Here is a 21,064-nt window from a genome sequence, read left to right as displayed (position 1 = left end):
GTCTTGATGAATTTGCTCTTCAGTGTTTGGAATTTCAGCAGTGAAAATTTAACCCCACTGAACTGAACTAAACTGAACTCTAAAAACTGGACTGACAAAGTTTCAACTTCAATTTACTAGAACTTCAATGTGAAGCTGCTTTGACACAATCAACATTGTAAAAGCGCTATAGAAATAAAGATGAATTGAGTTGAATATTCTCAAATCTCATTCACAATTGCATATCTTACACTTTTAATTTAATAAGTAATGATGACATTTTAGGGCTATTTATGCATTGTAAAAAATGATTAGTTACTTAAAACAGTGAGTAAATGTGTTGTAATTTCGAAGTATTCATCTATTTTTTATAATTATGCAAATATTTCATTTTAAGGTAGCCGATTTACTCATCTTTTTAGGTAAAATCAACTAATATAATCATATTTAAAGTCAACTAATCACTTTTACAGTTTAAAGTGTAATTCAAGCATGAATTCATACAAAATGGCTACCTCATAAAATAATTATGCTTCTCCCTCAGATTGGGGTGACACGGTGCACCAGATTTGACACGACCAATTTAAATATGTGCAAATGTGTTAATGATGTGTAAATGTCAATGCCATTTTTGGCTGCTCATTTACCTGTAAAGTCACTGACACAAATACTGACGGGGATCTGCTTTCAACTACAGCACAGAGCTGCTGAGAATGTGGCAATCTGCATAATTGCTAAAAAATAAATAAATAAATAAATAAATCATTATTTTCTCCAACACACACACACTGATGTTTTTAATATACTGATTTCTTGTGCATTACACTATGCAAAAAATGACCAACTGCCTTCTCTGCAATTTCCACCCATCGCACTCCTCTTGAGAGCTAATGTATATGCAAATCAGATGGCATTATATATCAGATGTTAAATCACCGAGAAAATAAATGCAGCTAATACGCATTTTATTCACTATATATATTTTTTTTTTTTATTCTTGAGCGATCCTCATACAGTGATCCCGTCCTCATTATAATCCATTTCAATCTCTAATCGTTCTTTTCACGTCCCGTTTTTATTCATAGACTCTGTTTGGTATGTGCAGGGCATTTGTCTTTCAAGCATGGCCTCCTCGCTCAATCTCCCTCTCTCTCACGACTTCCCAAAAATTCACACATTATCTTCCTTCACCACTCTCCCATTATGCTAATGCATTTTCAGAAGCGATTGCATCAGTTTAAAAAAATAGAGTAAAATCTCTCTGATTGATTAGACGAGTTATCATATCGGGACGGCCCACTCTAACACCCCCATATGCCATTACGGGGCGACAAATAGACAACTGTTCATTTATAATCACTGCCATGAAGTGTTGAATGTAACTGTGTTTAGCTGGAGTTCTGTTTTGAAATGATCACATTAGTTATAAGACGTATAACTCGGAGAAGCACCATCGCTCACGTAGATGTCAGTTTGTGTTCAAATTACCAGTCCTTTGTTTTCCTGCAAGCTTCATGATTCTTAAGTTTGCCAACATTCAAAACTAAAACCCCCTTCATTGTTTTTCCTATTTGCAAAAGTGGCTTATTTTCCAAACAGTCGTTCTATCAAAACCCAATCTTTCCATTTGGTTCCAACACAAAGGCCTAGTTCTCAATGGCTCTTTTGTTAAAGTCTTACAACAGCACCCTTCTGTAATCCTCTCCTCTTCATTTAAATAACAGTGTCATACCAAAACCTAACCATTGTTGACAGCTTTTCACAACACTCTCCTAGACCGTTTTCTACTCGGCGCAATGGATTTAACTTCACTATAGGAAAAAAAGGAAGAGGTATTTCTACATGTTTCTACTCTCAGAGGACAGATATTTCTTTTTATCGGGGTTCACCGCATATTTTTCGGTTCTGTTGAATCTGGGTTCGAGCCCAGTTCAACCGCCGCTCAGACACTGTTACAAACCACAAAGGGCTTTCTTCATCGTCCTGCTCATCTCTTCCCCTCTATTTCAATTTTCCTGCATATTAAACATACTAATACAAGCACCGTGAATAGCTATATTCTTTCATTTTGCCGTCACGGTCACCTGTACCACATGATTCAGCCGTAGTTGGATGTGAACGAGGTGTACGCAGCTTCATTTTTTTTCTTGGGCTATTTACTTAATGGGTAATGCAAAAAAAAAGGCCTCCAAAATGGAAATGGCACATTAACCCAGTCCTTTTTCCCATTTTCTAGCCCTCCTGCCTTCTTTCGTACTCCTCGATGGGATAAATTACCGTGCTAACACATTATTACGAGGCACATTACTTGTTCCGCCCAATATGTAAGAGGAAAGGGGGACAAAATCCTATTAAATATTTAAAGGAACAGACTACTAAATGCCTTTGTGACAGGCAGCACACACCCACACACTGCTGGATCTGTTTCAGAACATGGCGGTGCTTAAATGTGTAAATATTACAAAGAAATTGGTAAAACATTGATATATATATATATATATATATATATATATATATATATATATATATATATATATATATATATATATATATATAATTTTTTTTTTAATGTTTTTTTATAAACCAAAATTGTGTTTTCTTGTTAATTGTACTTGAATTTTCATGTATGCATGTTTCTATTTGCTTTAAACAGAATGTATAAAAGGTTAGGTTTAATCTGGTTGTTACACAAATTAATCAATTAATCAAATTAATTAATTAAATTAATAATTTTATGACTAGACCTGACCCGACACTGTCAGATGATTAAAGAGATGTAAAAGAACGATCTTAATTTAGTATGCAAATACATGCAGAAATGAAAACCAATGGTGATTTAGTGAGCTAATTTGCCCAGTTACCAGATTACTGATGTTTAGCTGCCATGTACTTGAGAAGAAAATATGTTATTGGAAATATGCCTCCCAATCTGCATCACAGGAAATATTTGCTTTCTCAAACAGAAAATTCATATATTTATGTATGCCTTTGAATAAATTGGAAACATATAAATAAATACACTAACTGGTCACTTTATTAGGTACACCTTACTAGTACCAGGTTTGACCCCCTTTTGCTTTCAGAACTGCCTTAATTCTTCGTGGCTTAAATTTAATAAGGCAGGATGGATCCATGCTTTCATGTTGTTGATGCCAGATTCTGACCCTACCATCCAAATGTTGCAGCATAAATCGAGTCTCATCAAAAAAGGCAACATTTTTCCAGTCTTCTATTGTCCAATTTTGAGCCTGTGAGAATTGTAGCCTCAATTTCCTGTTCTTAGCTGACAGGAGTGGCAGCCGTTGTGGTCTTCTGCTGCTGTAGCTTATCCGCCGCAAGGTTCAATGTGTTGTGCATTCAGAGATGCTCTTTTGCATACCTTGGCTGTAATGAGTTATTTGAGTTACTGTTGCCTTTCTATTAACTCGAACCAGTCTGTCCATTCTCCTCTGACCTCTGGCATCAACAAGACATTTGTGCCCACAGAACTGCCACACACTGGATATTGTCTCTTTTTCAGACAGTTCTCTGTAAACCCTAAAGATGATTGTGAGTAAAAAATGGTAGTAGATCAGCAGTTTCTGAAATACTCAGACCAGCCCGTCTGGCACCAACAATCATGCCACGATCAAAGTCACTTAAAACACCTTTCTTACCCATTCTCATGCTCGATTTCATCTGCAGCAGATCGTCTTGACCATGTCTACATGCCTGAATGCATTGAGTTGCTGCAATATGATTGGCTGATTTAAAAATTTGCATTAACGAGCAGTTAGACAGGTGTACCTAATAAAGTGGCCGGTTATTGTAAATACTAACTCTTATTTGAATTTGTTTAATTCAGACAAAAAATTAAATATGTAACATGTATATCATTTTAGTATTCGCAAAACTAATGTTCTATATGTTAAATACAGCAGCTGCATTACTCTCAGAAGTTAAATAGAGTCTAAAACAAACCCCTAACTCAAATGTTTAAGGAATATCAATGCGGCGTTGCCTTGCGAGCACTGTAATGAGTTTATATGAAGCGAGGGATAAAACAGCATTTTTAAACATGTTAATCTGAGCTGTAAAGTCTGTATGATGTCAGGCTGTAGCTACGCAGGGAAGAGTTGCGACTGCTGCTGTCTCTCAGCTTGGCATCATGACAGACATTGCAGGATGGGAGTCTTTTGTAGCAAAGCTCAAAGTATAAGAGTCTTACGGAGAGCAAGAGAGAGAGAGAGAGAGAGAGAGAGAGAGAGAGAGAGAGAGAGAGAGAGAGAGAGAGAGAGAGAGAGAGAGCTGATGAGGAACAGAGACTGAGTGAAGAAGAGACTTGAGTACAATCACATGGAAAACACCCAGAAAGAGAAAAGAGAGAGAGAGAAAGAGTGACAGTGAAGTGCAAGTGAGGCTGATGAAAGAGTAGAAATTAAACGAGGAAGAAATAAAGATTATAGCTTACAGTAAGAGAAGAAAAGTTTAAGACAACCAGAGAGAGACTTAGCGAGCGAGCAGACTCTGTGTAATCAGCTTTGCTCCTCACTCTTCCATAAAGTGCTTGATGGTTCATCCCTAAGCCTTCATTTTTTTCTCTTTATCATCTTCCCTTTTTCCTTACTTTCATCCCTTCCCAAACCGCACTACTTGGTCTCCGCTTCCTTCTAGCTCGTATTGGCCTAAATAGGTCAATAAAAGTGGTGCAGACACCAAAATGTCTGTATTCGAACATTGTAAGGACTCTATCCTCTGGCTCCTGTGGAAATGCCATGACCAGGTCGACCCGGCACAGCTTCAGATGCTTTAAACAGATTTCTAGAAGCCTGTTATCTCCAAATGGGGCTAGATGAACATATTACACAAAGCGTGACATGTAAACTTGGGGTCAGTGCATTTAAAACTGTAGGATGTTAAGAGCATCAGATTTCAGGTGGGTTTATATTCATGCTCAGAGATCTAACTACAGAACAAACTACAATTTTTGTAAATGTAGGTAAGAATTAAGGGGCCATTGACATAATGCAGGGGTTCTCAATGTCTACATTAAAAGGTCCAAATCTGTTTTTTTTTTTTTTAAGGTCAAAGGTGATATAGATATTAAACTTAATATCAACCTTATTAACCTTAACAACATAATTTTTAGGCTGCACGGTGGCGAAGTGGGTAGCACGTTCGCCTCACAGCAAGAAGGTTGCTGGTTTGAGCCTCGGCTTGGTCAGTTTGCATGTTCTCCTCGTGTTGGCGCGGGATTCCCGTAAAACATATTCTGGATAAGTTGGCGGTTCATTCCGCTGTGGTGACCCCAGATTAACAAAGAGACTAAGCCGAAAAGAAAACGAATGAATGACTGAATGAATAATCCATTTTTCCATAGCACACATCACAAGTCAACACTATTTATTTTACTTTAAATAAAGACGCCTTCAAAGCACATTAAATACAGTCCAAATGTGGCAAAACCACTAATATAAGTGCATTTTTGTACAAAACACAACAAAAGGTAGGCCTAATAGTATCTGGATGCAGCCACGATAATGCAAGCTGAGATCTCAGAGACGCAATGTCAGACACAATGCACTCAATGAAGCTAGTGACGTCAATGTGAGGGGTGGGCATTAAAAAGCATTGCATGCAGCCCAACTTCATCAAGAGCTCTCTTCAAAAAAAGTAAAAAACACAACAGGTGTGTAATGAAAACTTTGGATGTTGTAGTTTTGTGGTCCTTATATCTGTATTTTGTTGATAATGCTGTTCATAATGTCTGTTTCGTTTCATAGTGGCGTTTCACATTTCTAGTCTTTACAACTTCAAGTGTTTCATTACAAATCAAGCAGGGCTGCATTTCTGAAAACCATTGTTAGCCAACAAAGGTGGCAAGTTCAGTCATCACAAACATAGTTTGTTGATTAGCCATTTTCCAAATCCATCCTTCCAACCAACATTCGCAAACTGCCTCGCAAACTTGTATGCTTGGAATTACGCCTCTAGAGCTGTAGTTAAAAACATAGTTCCTGGCTGTGTTCTATTCCTAGTTACCCACCCTATGCCCAATTCCTTTACAACATTCTCATATTTAAATTTGGAATTATTAAAAATAAAAAGCATTTATCTCTTCTCTCTTAAGTGTAATTTGCTTTCAAAGTATTTTTACAGTTCAGTTTTAGCGATCTTTACATTTACAACTGTGCTCCCTCTGCAGTGCACTTTGCTCATGCTATAAGCGACCTTTTATTTAAAGGCGGAATTTACGTTACTTCTCCAAAGATTGTGAAAACAAAAAACATAGCAAACGTTAATGCTTTTAATTTATAGTAGGCTATTTATTAAATATCTGTACTGTATATGATGTGGGCCTGGTAGTTAGAACATTTCTGTAGTGGTTTCCATGTGTCAAATTGTAAAAGTAATTATTCATTCATTTTCTTGTCGGCTTAGTCCCTTTATTAATCTGGGGTCGCCACAGTGGAATGAACCGCCAACTTATCCAGCAAGTTTTTACGCAGCGGATGCCCTTCCAGCCACAACCCATCTCTGGGAAACATCCACACACACATTCACATATACACTCATACACTATGGATAATTTAGCCTACCCAATTCACCTGTACCGCATGTCTTTAAACTGTGGGGGAAACCAGAGCACCCGGAGGGAGAACATGCAAACTCCACACAGAAACGCCAACTTGCTGTGAGGCAAACCTTATAATTCCAAGGTGACCAAATATGTACTCTATCTATGTGCCTCCAGGAACAGAGTTGGAAACATTGCTACAATATATGCAATTTCAACCTTTATCACTGAAAAAAGTGTTGCATGCAGAACTGTTGCAAACAATTTATTTGTGTTGAATTTAAACAAACAAATTAAGTTTAATAATGTCCAACTTAATTTGTTTGTTTAAATTCAACACAAATAAATTGTTTACAACCACTTAACGTAAAAAAAAAATTGTAAAACCAAGGATTCATCTTTTAATAATTTTTTTCAGTGTATTTATAAAGGTATTTTCAGGTATTTACTAATGTTCACTCGAAATGTATTTAAAATATGCTGTTTTTAGAGTCATCTCCTCATAGAATCCTGAAAAAGTTTTGTAACTATTGTATTTCTAATCAAATAAATGCAGCCCTGGCAAGCGCACAAGGCTTCTTTCAAAAACAACTACTCAATCTTACTGACCTCAAAATTCAAATGCACTTTGTTACAGTACATTAACTCATCTTAAAGACCAATCATTGTCCCTATCCTTATTTCAACACAACCTGACAGGTTTTTACCTCTTTAGAGCAGAACAATGGCTGCCTTCATACAGCTGCTGTTCTATGAGATCTTAAACGATGGAAGGACCAGGTGCCAGGAATGGAGTTGGGATTTCCCTTCTGAACGGCACTGCTTGTGTGTGAATATGCACCCGTGTGCCATATGCCCATCCTGTTTACACTCACACAAATGTACTCCACATTATTAGTTATTAAGTCATAATTACATCAGCTTTTATAACCTCGGTTTCTCCAAAGCAGCAGATCCAAGTGATCAGAGAGTGAAACTGTAAGCAAACGGTGACATCAGTCTCTCGATTTCAACGGATTAAAAAATCCAGATGATAAACGAGCCGCATGCACTGATTTCACAGCCATAGGGCATTGGTTTCAGAACCACTGGTCCATATTAGACAAGCAATGAGAGCACGATGTCTAATTTATAGTCCTGTTACCAGAGCCACACACAATAGAGGAGAGTTTGAGCACAGAGCAGCTTGTTGGTGTCATCTTTATCCAGTTTGATTTATAGTGGCCCTGATGATTTTCTCTCTATGGGAGAATGCAGCTCAGCCTCTTCTGCTCTTCCTCACATAATGGAGACTAGAAATGATGAATAACCTTTATGCAAGTTTCGATCTCAGTGCTTCAGCTGTCGCCGTTTTGTTTTATATTGGTCACTGCACTGATATCAATGTTGTACAATGACTTCAAATATAGTTTTAACCAAAACTAAAAAATCTGTAAACATTTACACACCCTCATTCCTCTTCTTTTATGTCTTTTTCTTCTTCTTTTTTTCCCCTTCGTTTTCTTACTATTCTTTTTCTTCTCTTTTGCTTTTTCTTTCCTATCCTTTTCTTCTTTTTCTTTTTTCCTTCTTATTATTATTTTATTCTCCTCTGCTTTTTCTACCCTTTTCTTCTTGTTTTTTCTTTTCTTCTTTTGTTTTTTCCTCTTTCCTATTTCTTTTTATTCTCTTCTGCCTTTTACTTTTCTTATTATTCTGTTCTTCTTTCTCTACTATTCTTTGTCATTCTTTTTTATTAATATTCTTTTTCTTCTTTTCTGTTTTTTCTTTTTTCCTTTTTCTTATTCTTTTTATGCCCTTCTGCTTTTTATTCCTCAGCTTTTTCTTTTTCTTCTGCTTTTTCTTTTTTTCATCCTTTTCTTCATATTTTTCTTTTTTTCATTGGCTTCTTATACTCTTTTCTTGTCTTCTTTTCCCCTACTTTTTTATTAGTGCTATTTCTTCTTTTTTTTTGTTTTCTGTTTTTTTTCCTTCATTTTCTTCTTTTAATTCTCTTTTACTTTTTCTTTTCTCCAGCTTTCCTTTTTTCTTCCTTTTCTTCTTCTTCTTCTTTTTTTCTTGTTTCTTTTGTCTTTTTCCCTTCTTTTCTTCTTCTTTTTCTTTTTTGCTTTTTCTTCTATTTTTGTTTTCTTCTTTTTTATTTTCTTCTTATTTCTCTTCTTATTCTTAATATTATTCTTTACTTTTTTTCTATTTCCTCTTCTTCTTCCTCTTCTGTATATACATTATACATTTGCAATACAGTTTTTGCATACAATTACAGTGAGCTCCAAAGATTTCCCCTTCAACATAAATACTCAAATGTCCTGTTAATCTTACATGTATTTGAGTCTATGTGGGACATGCAAAATGTGCTCTGAGTCTTTAAAAACTATACAATTTGGGCCAAAATTGTACAAACCCAAATTCTTCATTCAACTTTTGAATGAAGTAGTTGATTAGGTTTACAAATCAGACTGAATTACTTATTCATAAATCTAAAAGAGGTAAGTTTATAGATATTATTTATAATTGTTATTCAGTATATTACTAGTTTATATACGCAAAAATGCTTTAAAGCAAGAACCATTTATTTGATGACATTTAATGTATTATTTTTAGTAATTGTCAGTTTAATTATTTATTTAATGATCTTATAAACAACTAGGTTTTACCTATTTGTCAGCAAGAAGTTTTTTTTATCATTTAATATATAATAACTGTTACTATTATTACCATACTTATCTATTATAATATGTGAGGGTCAAAATAAGTGTGTCATTTAATTTTTAATTAATCATGTTTTGTTGAATGACGTGTGATCATTACTTCACATATTTTTACTTGCACTTCATATGCTTTCTGTGAATAAAAAACACTTCTGTAAATTCAGTTTGAAAGAAAATGGGATCTGTCCAAGCTTTGACCCAAATATTACTAGAGATAAATAACATGAATTGGATTTCTACTTCACAGAATGCTAATAATAAACTATTATTCAAATTATTATAACACTTTTGACAAAAAAGAGTTTTGAAAGTTAGTTTTAACTTGATTGCATATTATGGACTCTTGCATGCTTCAGGAAAAGACAAATAGGGTTATTTTACCATTTTAGTGCCCGATCTGAGATTTCAGACTTGATAAAGCAATGGAGAAACTTTTGAGAGCGTTTAAGATCCAATCAGAATTTACAAATTATTTGAATTTAGAGTCTGGTTTTTTACTTTACATGCAGTATCTACAGATAGTGGTCAAAACCTGCCGGCAATGATATTAGAGTCCTTGTGGAGAACACAGAAGGGGTAAAAACACAGAGCAAAACATCACAGTAGTGCCTAAAGCACAACATGAACCAGCAGTCAGTACAGGTCTCTCACCCACAGCGTCACAACAACAGGAAAAAACTCTGACATGTGCAGCGAATCCACTGAGTCTCGGTTATAATAGAGACCAGATGCAGGTCTGAAAGTCATTGAGAAAGAAGCAAGTACCTGCAGATTTCACTGTAGGAGAGCCAGACTAATGATACTTCGAGCATCACCACAGCATGGCCGCCATATGTGTTGGGTTTTGATCACCTCAGCTGTGGAAGATACAGAAGAACATAATGTGGTCACAGCGTGTGTGTTTCTGGTTCGGCACGGTTTTGATACAAGGCTAAATTGAAAAGAAGCGTGTATGTGGGGATTTGAGATTTGTTTTTTTGTTTTTTTTTGTTTTTTGGATACTTAAGTCAAAGTAATGACAACAGCACAATGTTCATAAAGAGTCAGATCAGTCTAAAAATAATACATTTACAAAATGTAATTCATAAATTCTAAAAGCAATTTTAAAAATATGCAAATCCAATTCATAAATTCAAAACAATTATAAATGTGCAAGTCCAATTTGTAAATTTAATGTACGATTCATAAATGTGCAAATGCTGTTAGTAAATTCATAACAAAATTCATAAATGTGCAAATTCTATTCATAAATTCATAACAAAGTTCATAATTGTGGAAATCCTATTTGTAAATTCATAATTTATAAATGCGCAAATCCAGTTTAGAAATTCAAACCACAATTCATAAATGCGCAAATCAATTTCATAAATTCAAACCACAATTCATAAATGTGGTAATCCAATTCGTAAATTCAAAATAATTCAAAAATGCGCAAATCCAATTTTAAAATTTAAAACAATTCATAAATGCGCAAATCTAATTCGTAAATTCAAAGTACAATTCACAAATCCAATTCGTAAATTCAAAACAATTCATAAAAGCGCAAATCCAATTTGTAAATTCATAGTACAATTCACAAATGCGCAAATCCAAATGGTAAATTCAAAACAATTTATAAATGCGCAAATCCAATTCGTAAATTCAAAACACAATTCATAAATGGGCAAATCAAATTCGTAAATTCAAAGTACAATTCACAAATCTAATTCGTAAATTCAAAACACAATTCACAAATCCAATTCGTAAATTTAAAACAATACATAAATGCGCAAATCCAATTCGTAAATTCAAAACAAAATTCATAAATGTGCAAATCCAATTTGTAAATTCAAAACACAACTCACAAATGCTGAAATCCAATTTATTTCAAGCACAATTCTCTTATCGAGTTCCAGTCCTGATTTTATTTGATCTGTAGCATTTGTGTAGTGGTAGTTGTTATACAACACAGTATTGCCTAAAGTGCCGAACACAAGCAAAAGTAAAATGACTAGTCGCATAGTACATACACTCACTGGCCACTTTATTAGGCACACCTGTCCAACTGCTCTTTAACACAAATTTCTAATCAGCCAATCACATGGCAGCAACTCAATGCATTTAGGCAAGAGTCGAGACGATCTGCTGCAGTTCAAATCGAGCATCAGAATGTGGGGAAGAAAGGTACTTAAGTGACTTTGAACATGAATGGTTGATGGTGCCATATGGGCTGGTCTGAGTATTTCAGAACCTGCTGATCTATTGGGATTTTCATACACAACCATCTCCAGGGTTTAATGGTCAGAAAAACAGAAAATATCCTGAGGCTACTTACAGCAGGATAACGCGCCATGTCACAAGGCGCAAATTATCTCAGACTGGTTTCTTGAACATGGCAATGTTCTCAAATGGTCTCCACTGTCACCAGATCTCAATCCAATGGAGCACCTTAGGGATGTGGTGGAACGGGAGATTCGCATCATGGATGTGCAGCCGACAAATCTGCAGCAACTGCGTGATGCTATCATATTAATATGGACCAAAATCTCTGAGGAATATTTCCAGAACCTTGTTGTTCAAAAGGCTCAAATGCTAAAGGACATAGTTTTGGACTCTCAGAATGCCTTTGCCTGTGATCTGATGGACCATGTGTAAACAGGGCATCTTTCCCTATACATTAATAAAATAAGGAGATCTAAGACATTGATTTAAAGCACTGTAGCAGTCTCTAGATGATGATGGAGCAATAGCTGTTTTGCAGAGGTCAAGTTTCTTTGTTATTTCTTCCTCATGTGGATCTTGCTAAGGGATTTTTAATAGGTCTAGAGCAACAGACGTCTAATCGTCCCCAGCTTCCTCACGACGAATTATATACACGCCTAGCAGAAAGAATGAACCTGGCACAAAATCACTCCCTCTTAGCGCAGAGCTTAAATGGAAGAGGATATACTAAAGAATAGGCCGTTTAAAGCTAACTAATCTCTGCACAGCTCAGCAATCAAACACATTATGTTTTATAACCTACTCTATGCTGACTCCTAAAAAACATCCCTTAGTGAGAATTAAATAGCATGTTTACTTGACCAATAACTTGACTTGAATATTAAGTATCTCTCAGATGAACTGGTTATGATTTGCAGGCACAATTTGAGAATTATGATGATCTTCAGGTAATACGAAACCCTCAGAAAGTGAGCTCAGCATTACATGTATGTGTCTTATCAGTCTTAAGCTTTTGATATCCACTGGAATTTGCTGAAAAAGAAGAGAGAATGTGTATAAGACTGAAAGAGAATGATAAAGCCTGAGAAGACTTAGAATGCAGAAACAAGTGGGTCAGAAAGACATGAAAAAGTAATGCAGATGCCATGCTGAAGTGTACTTTTAAATCAGCTACATGCACTTTATTTGGCCTCTTTATCAGGCGCTGCTTGCTCCTTGGGTTGGATCTTGTTTGATTTTGTGACTAGATTCAACAAGGTGTTTGAAATAATAGAAGATTTGGCTCCATATTGGCTTGATAGTATCATGCAGTCAGTGGCACATCCATGATTCAAATCTCCTGTTCTAGCATATCCTAAAGGCACTCTACTGTATTGAGATCTGATGACTGTGGAGGGCACAGAGTACAGTAAAGACAACAGTTAGAGAAGATTTAAGATTTTGCGTAATCCTGTTGGAAATAGCCATCGTAGTACGAGTTCATTATAGTAATAAAGGGATGGACTTGCTTAGCAACATAACTCAGGTTGGCCAGGGTGTTTAAATGATGCTCAATTTAGGACTTCATGTTGTTTATGCTCAATTCTGACTCAACCATCTGAATGTTGCAGCAGAAATCAAAACTCATCAGACCAAGCATCTTTTTCCCCCAATTATTCAATTGTCCAGTTTGTTATCTCATCAAAATGTAGGTAAAGCTGACAGAAGATGCCAACATAAGCTCATTCTGAAAACGTTGTCTTATATACGTTTCGAGACCGCAAATTATGTTGTTAGAGGTACGTATGGCTTATTTTTTAAACGAACGCTACAGGGCGGTATGATGGCATTTCTTTTGTGATTACCAGCTGACCACTTGCCTCCCATGTAGACGCTTTCCCGCTGTAACCAGTTTGTCCAGTTAGCTCGTCATGTACAATGCCGGACTTGAGACGCTGAGAGGAGTTGACCACGACGACACAGTTCCAGTCCGGTGAAAAACGGTTCCAGAAAGCAGGTTAGACAAAACAAAATCCAAAAAGTTAAATAAACAAGTAAATAACCGGGTGAGGATGAGGTAAAATCTGAAAACGTGGTAAAAATAAGTGCTTTTCTTTTTCTGTATTGCTTTTGAAAACTGTTGGTTGGGTTTAGGGAAGGAGGGGGGTGGGTCAGTCGATTGGTTGGTCAGTCAGTTAGTCAACAGCGGCCTCTGGTTTGTTTATGCGAGAACAGCAAATTGAGATATGAAAAAGCCTACACAGCGGCATCTCGTGGATTCGGGAAAACAAAAACTACAAACCTCCCGGAACGTATTTCGCGGTCTGCAGAAATATGTATTGTAGTATGTTTTCAGAATGAGCCTGGGTTGGAAGATACTCTTCTGCAGACCCCAGTTGTAACATAGTTATTTAGGTTAGTTGTTTTTCTAGTTCAATCCATTCTGGTCATTCTCCTCCCACTCCTGGAATCAACTAGCCATTTGCAACAATCTGGAGTTGCCTCACACTGGACATTTCGCTTTCTTTTAGTAAACCCTAAAAATGATTGTGTGTGAAAATCCCAGCAGATTTATAGAAGGTTAATGAAGTACTTGTGCTAGATTTACACCAAATGCGGAGCACTGCAATACTTTCTCTAGTTTACTTGCGGGATGTTTTGACCCTAAGGAAATATTCTGCTCAATTTTAATTATTTGAACTTGCACAAAAGACGCAAGTTCTCAAAGCTATCTCATAGCATGTAATGTCATGCTTCCTTAAAAAAAAAAAAATTATTATTATTAAAAAAAAACAACATTTTGGTATGACTGAACTAAGAAATTGTACAAATTAGCCTAAACTTTGGCACTAAACTGCCAAAACGTAAAATACTTAAGTTTCTTCATGAGATCAGGCTGCAAATTCTACACGTCAAGCCATTTACACTACCCATCAAAAATGTGCTCATATTTGTGTTTGCATCTATGTAATCTACTTGAGTGAATAATTGATTTTGCTTATGGTGTAAACCCAGCATTAGTTTAGCTCGTCTGCCACCAAAAACATGGCATTTTCAAAGTCACTTAAATCATCTTTCCTCCCTATTCTGATGTTAAATTTAAACTTCAGCTAATAATCTTGACCAAAATATCTAAATTTATTGAGTATTAAATATTAATTGGCTTATTAGATATTAGTAACATGCAGTTGTACCAAATAAAGTGATATTTAATAATAATTAACAGCAATATCAGGGTTCCCTGTTGGTGCTGCCTTGCTATTGTAACATTAATATAATGAGGAAATGACATCATCTTTCACTCTATTGATCAAGTGTGTTCTAAATGGCTTAATTATAATAAACAAGTGCCCTGCTTCCTCTAAAATCCATCCTTTTGGCCTTCAGAGTCAGTAGCATATGAAGAGCTCAAGTACTATTGGAATTTGCCCTAAATATGCATACACCTGGAAACCAAAGCCACACCTGGTTACACATAGGCAAAGTTTCATTTTGCATTTCAATGTGACCAGGGGTGAAAAGTCCATTACAATACACACAAAATAAGGCATTGTACAACAATAAAACTAGTGCTGTTTGATGGTTAATGGTGACTAATCGCATGTTAAAAATAAATGTTTGTATTTATATTTTATATGTGTGTGTGTGTGTGTGTGTGTGTGTGCTGTGTATGTTTACCTGTGTATTTATGCAGATTTATTTTTGAATAGTCAGACAGGCAAGGTTAATTCAGGAGCAAAGAGTAGCAAAGGGGAACGAGTAATCCTAGTAACAGGCGATGTGTTTGAGGTAGGCGGCAAAACAACATAAACTGTAAACAAACACATGGTTAAAACATGGCAAAAAAAAAACACAGGACAACAATTTGTAGTGTACACAAGGGGAACAAGACTCAGAAGCAGTTATGTGTGTGGTGTATGGATAATACAAGGACTCGTGACGAGCTTTAGCTGTGTGTGTAATCAAGAGGTGACATGGAACTGGTGTGTGACTGGTGCATGATGGGATATGTAGTTCATGAGAATGTCAGGGAGTTTTCTACAGCAATCCGTGAGGGCTACTTCGCTGGTGATATTAACAAACATATATACATGGATGTATTTATATATACATTATAAATTAATAATAAGAAAATTATATATAATAATGATAATAATAATAATAAACACATTTAACATAATTTTTTCTCAACATAGGCTTATTCTAAAAACGTACCCCTATATACATTTCTGGAGATCCAGAATTATGTAGCCAGAGGTATGTATGGCTGCATTTTGTCGTTAAAACAAACACTACGGGGCGATATGATGGCGCTAGCACCTGACTGCTTCTGTATGGACTACTTTCCCACTGTTACCAGTTTGTCGACTCCTTGTTCGAGTCCAGCAAAGAAAAGTTTCAGAAAGTAGGTAAGACAAGAAAAAAGCCAAAAAATAAACAAGTAAATAACAGGGTAAGAAATGTGGTTAAATCTGTAAACGTGGTAAAAATTAGCAAAGGTTTTTTTTTCCTTTTTCTGGACTGCTTTTCAAAACACTGTAGGTTGTGTTAAGAGAAGTGGGTGGGAGTTGGTCAATCAGTGCTTTTTAAAAAGCTATTGGTTGGGTTTAGGGAAGGGGGTTGCTGGGGGGTATTGGTCAGTTGGTCAGATCTGAAAGAGTGTACACAGCGGCCTTTGGTGAATTCGTAAAAACAAAAACTGCAAAAAAAAAAAAAAAAAAAAAAGAAGAAACATAGCTCCTGGGATGTATTTGAAGGTCTCCAGAGATGTATTTAGGGGTACATTTTCAGAATGAGGCTGAAATGATTTTTTTGGTGTAAACACAAACTTTTATTTTGCATGTAATTAGTCACAATAAATGTTTTCTAAATAAAAGAGTTATATTTAAAAAATTGTACAGCATTTCACTTACTAAATACTACAGCAATATTAGGAGCAGTATGTTAGTATCCTGAACGTAACAACACACATACATACTAACATTTGAACTGCCTCTATAGTAACCCATGCTGTTTTTTGTCTGTTTTTGGGACGGCAGCAGGGTGGGGGATCAGGAATATAAATCCACAAATGTCTTCAGCCACACTCAGCTCATTTCAAGCATTCACTTTTCAATCCACAGCCCAGTTTAGCTGCCAAGAGGATCAGAGGAGCGGTCAGGGTTTCCCTCAAAGCAAATGCAACATTAAAGTTTCCCGTCTCGTAACGGAAGGCCGTAAGAAGGGGAAGACGAGGTTCTGCATGTGTGTGTGTGGTGAAACTTAAAAGTATGTTCATCCTCTGATGGCACAGAGTGTATTTTCTCTCTGTCTTTCATTCCAGCCCATCGTCCTCTTCAGTTAGAGAGGCTGAATTATTCACAAGACGGATGCCACAGAGATACTGCTTATTTTTTCTTCTCTTACACAATAAACTTGGGATTTACTCGAGGCACAGAGAGACGGAGACCGAGAGAGCGACAGAGAAAACTTAAAATGCTGCTGATATATTTATAAGAACAGACTGTAAAGCTAACTCTATTAAATTTTTACTAAATTGTGCAAAGGCAGTTGGTATAGAAAGAGGAAAAGAAAACACATGCAGCACACTACAATAACACTCTACCATACTTTCTGTGGACAGATTTATTTGCCAAAAATGAGGCTGAAATAAATAGCATTCAATATTGTGATTTTTGTAGAAATACTAAGCAAATTTCCGGATTCATCATTCATGTTAAAGTAAAAGCGGAGCACGGTTACTTTTTTTTTTTTTTTTTTTAATCGGTGTACATTTTCCCTTGTACTGGCCTAGTTTAACTGTGGTTTGAATAAAGTACAGTGTGTGTGTGTGTGTGTGTGTGTGTGTGTGTGTGTATCAGGTCTGGAAAGTTTGCTTGAATGCCTAAATTAGATTTTATTGGATTATGGCAGGAGTTTAAATCACTGACTGAATTAATACCATAAGGTACCAATGAAAATCTGTGTGTGCGTGTGCGTGTGTGTGTGTTTGCACATTCTTGAAAATGTCATGAAATGAACCATTTGTTTAAAGTTTCAGCTCCCATATTTAGTCTCGATGAGAAATATGTCCCGTGTGCAGTTTTGTCCAGTTTGCTCGCTTTATTAAATAAATTATAGCACAACTTTCTGCCGATTTCCATGCATAACCTGTAGCTATAAACCTGAAATTACAGAGATTTTTCTGCTAATTCTGTATCCAAAACTCAGTTTAAATAATTGTGTTTAAATGGTCATGGTGTAAAGAATTTTAGTTGTAATATAATATAATATAATATAATATAATATAATATAATATAATATAATATAATATAATATAATATAATATAATATAATATAATAAAATATAATATAATATAATATAATATAACATAATATAATAAAATATAATATAATATATACAGTCGTCCCTTGGTATAATGCAGTTCACCTTTCGGGGCCTCGCAGTTCTGCAAATTTATTTTGTGCAATTTGACTTGCCATCTTACTAGTTATATTCTAAATACCATATGCACGCCGCATCCGGTGTGCGACCCCCTTAAGGATAGAGTCTGCTTTAGTTTTGTGGATCAGTGACTGAAGGGAAAAGAACATTACGCTGTATGCAAACATTATCCGCAAAAAAACTAAAAAGCTTTATGAACGTTTTGCTGACAGCGATGAATGTTTGAGCCTGATAACAGGTTGTGATCTTTGGTTTCCTTCTATAATACTGGACTTATTTTTCAACAAAAGTTTGAATGCCTGTCTGAATAAAAGTGTATAACGTGTATAGTGAGGGGTTTTACAGCCTTAAAATATCTATAATAGTTAAAAATAAAGGATACAACTTCACGGATTTCACCTTTTGTGGGTTATTTTTAGAATGCAACTCTCACGAATAATGAGGGACAACTGTATTAATATAATATAATATAATATAATATAATATAATATAATATAATATAATATAATATAATATAATATAATATAATATAATATAATATAATATAATGTCATAAATTCATCAGTCTACAGAAAAAAAATATTTTACTATTACTATAAATCATAAATCAATCTCAAATGGTCTACTATATTTTTTGTCCATAACTATACAAATTCTTGACTGCAGAAGGCTGTGAAGTGCAATGTGTCAATCAAGTACAAAACAACTATTTAATGGGAATAATACAGTGACTCCATTCCTCTAGTACAACCCAAAGTGCTTGAGCAATCACTCAATGTTAGACTTTGCATTAAGTAAAATAAACTTTTTTTTCTAAAAGGTGAGATTCAGAATATACACTGCTCCAACAATTTAAGGAAACACTACAATATCACATCCTAGATCTAAGTGAATGAAACATTGTTATCAAATGCTTTGTTTTTTACATAGTTAAATGTGCTGACAACAAAATCACACAAAAATTATCAATAGAAATCACAATTATTAACTCATGGAAGTCAATTTGAAATGTTGATCCCAAGCGGGCAGTCCGATTTCACAGAAGGGTGATTGACTTGGAGTTACATTGTGTTGTTTAAGTGTGACCTTTAATTTTTTGAGCAGTTTATACATAAATACATACATAGATAACAAACTACAATTGTTTTTAAACTAAACTGTGAGAATTTCAAACAACACAATCTACCTTCAGACGTCACACACAATAACAGCTTGCGATGCTTTTGCCATGGAGGTTTTCAACAGCAAGAGCCTTCTTGATGGTTGACTGATCTCTGAGTGGAAACGTATCATTTCCAGCATTCACCTGCTCTGCTGTCCTTCAACATTGATTAGCTTCTGCATACACATATTCGAATATCCCTCATCTACATTTTAAATCACTTCCAGTTTGGGGAACTTTCATTTAAAAAACTGAAACATATCATTTTGAATAATAAGTATGTGGCAAAAAAAACTAAACTATATATATATATATATATATATATATATATATATATATATATATATATATATATATATATTTGTTCTTCCAGATAGTTTTATCTTTGTATTCTCATCAGTATAGCAATAACCAATATATGTCTGTAATATTTCTGTGGAAAGACTCAACTATGCTGAAATTAATTTATTAATTTTGATCAACTGACTTTTAATATTCTATGGATGAATTGTGAGGAGAATGAAACATTGTTCTAAGTGTTAATTTTTTTTTTGGACTATTTATATTCTTAACCCAATTATGATTAATAAGCCAACAACACATGTTGTCATCCAAACATGAATCCATTTAAGCATAAATCAATCTTCACACCTAGATTTTTGATGCTTATTCTAATTTCATCCATGATATAAACAAATTAATCTGCTTTCTGTAGGTTTATTAAAGTGAATGTGCGATAAATGACAGGAATGCGTCTTTAGTTCAGATTTAAGCAAAAACTTTGCAGTAAGAGAGCAGAAAAAATATTGCAAACTCTGACCCAAAATCAGAAAAATCACAAGCGCTAAAATCAAAATGCTCCATCTTGAAAGAATAATACATGAGTTGTAAGATTCCCACTGACATGCTGCAATACTCTTTGGTTTTTATGTGTTTGACAAACAAAACAAATGGAATACTTAAGACTTAGATACACAAATTAGTATATTCACTACGGGAAAATGGTAACACTTCACAAAAAGGTTCTATCTGTTACTAACATACAATGATACATTCTTTAAGATTCATAATTTGATTTAAAATAGTTTATTAATAGTGCTCAAATACACATACAGTTTACATGTTTATATTCCTAATTGCGTACATTGACTGATTTCACCCCTACTCCTTTGTTTGTGATGGTTTGCTCCACCTTCATTGGACTGTTTTCAGTTATATTATGATATATGCGAATGTAAAAGAAAGAAAGATGGAGCAACGCCGTTTTTTGACCAGAGTTTATAGTTATACTGCATGAGAATTTAGGAAACATTTTTAATTGGAAAACAATAAACAGAGTCAATATACTGGCCGACTGATTTCCTCAAAATTCTGATAGTACAAGTTCATTTATTGGAAGATTTATTAATCTTCGACAACATTAGTTAATGAAAATAAAGCCAATCATTGTTTGTTATCATGAACTCTATCTGTATTAACTGTGGATGACAAGCACAACTTCACATGTTAATAATGCATTAGTAAATATTACAAGTTAATAAATGCTGTACAAGTATTGTTCATTCTTATTTTTTGTTAGTAAACACTTTAACTAATAGAACCCTATTGTAAAGTGTGACCAATAAACTGATTTCTTAGTAAAGTCTTGTAAATGTGGTTTACTTGTAATGCTGAGTGATTGATATGCAAGTAAACCATGATTTTAGGTTATTTCAGGTTTATATAAATTTTATTTATTATAATAAACCAAAGTTACCCCCATATTTTTTGCAAAAGCATCATGGGTTGTAGGAAAAAGGTAGATTCCTGAGGTTACTTAAAACACTGGCTGATGGGGTCACAAAGTCAGACAGTGGTGGTTAAATGTATATTATTTGAAAACACACAGACCCGCACAGACTGTAAATCTCACGCACACATTCCTTTGACCTCTACTGAGGGAAAAGAGAAAGAAGAAGAGAAAGAGACTGTCTGGCCAAAGGCTAGAAATATTGAGCCAATTAGATGACAATTATCTGCTCTGCTTGCCAGTG

At 35.0% G+C, this 21,064-nt stretch overlaps 2 protein-coding genes and 1 long non-coding RNA gene across 4 annotated transcripts in view; 1 reads left to right on the top strand and 2 right to left on the bottom strand.

Moving 5' to 3' along the window:
• Positions 1-21,064, bottom strand: part of unk (unk zinc finger) — a 449,165-nt gene that overhangs the window by 144,218 nt on the left and 283,883 nt on the right. The gene's annotated exons all lie outside the window — the stretch shown is intronic.
• Positions 1-21,064, bottom strand: part of LOC147834534 (uncharacterized) — a 128,030-nt gene that overhangs the window by 92,239 nt on the left and 14,727 nt on the right. The window contains exons 1-3 of one of the 2 annotated variants that reach the window (XR_015504389.1): positions 13,290-13,415; positions 10,009-10,100; positions 627-713 (exon numbers count right to left, since the gene is read on the bottom strand). This is a non-coding gene — a long non-coding RNA (uncharacterized LOC147834534). Of the gene's footprint in view, positions 1-626; positions 714-10,008; positions 10,101-13,289; positions 13,416-21,064 lie in introns of those variants that run through there. The other variant, XR_015504390.1, reaches the window with a different exon arrangement.
• Positions 1-21,064, top strand: part of si:ch211-216b21.2 — a 69,363-nt gene that overhangs the window by 35,243 nt on the left and 13,056 nt on the right. The window lies entirely within an intron of this gene.

This window comes from Danio rerio, chromosome 12 (genome assembly GCF_052040795.2).
Source record: "Danio rerio strain M-AB ecotype USA chromosome 12, GRCz13ab, whole genome shotgun sequence".
NCBI lineage: Eukaryota > Metazoa > Chordata > Actinopteri > Cypriniformes > Danionidae > Danio > Danio rerio.
Note: the sequence above shows the minus strand (reverse complement) of the source record. Positions and strands in the feature narration are given on the sequence as shown.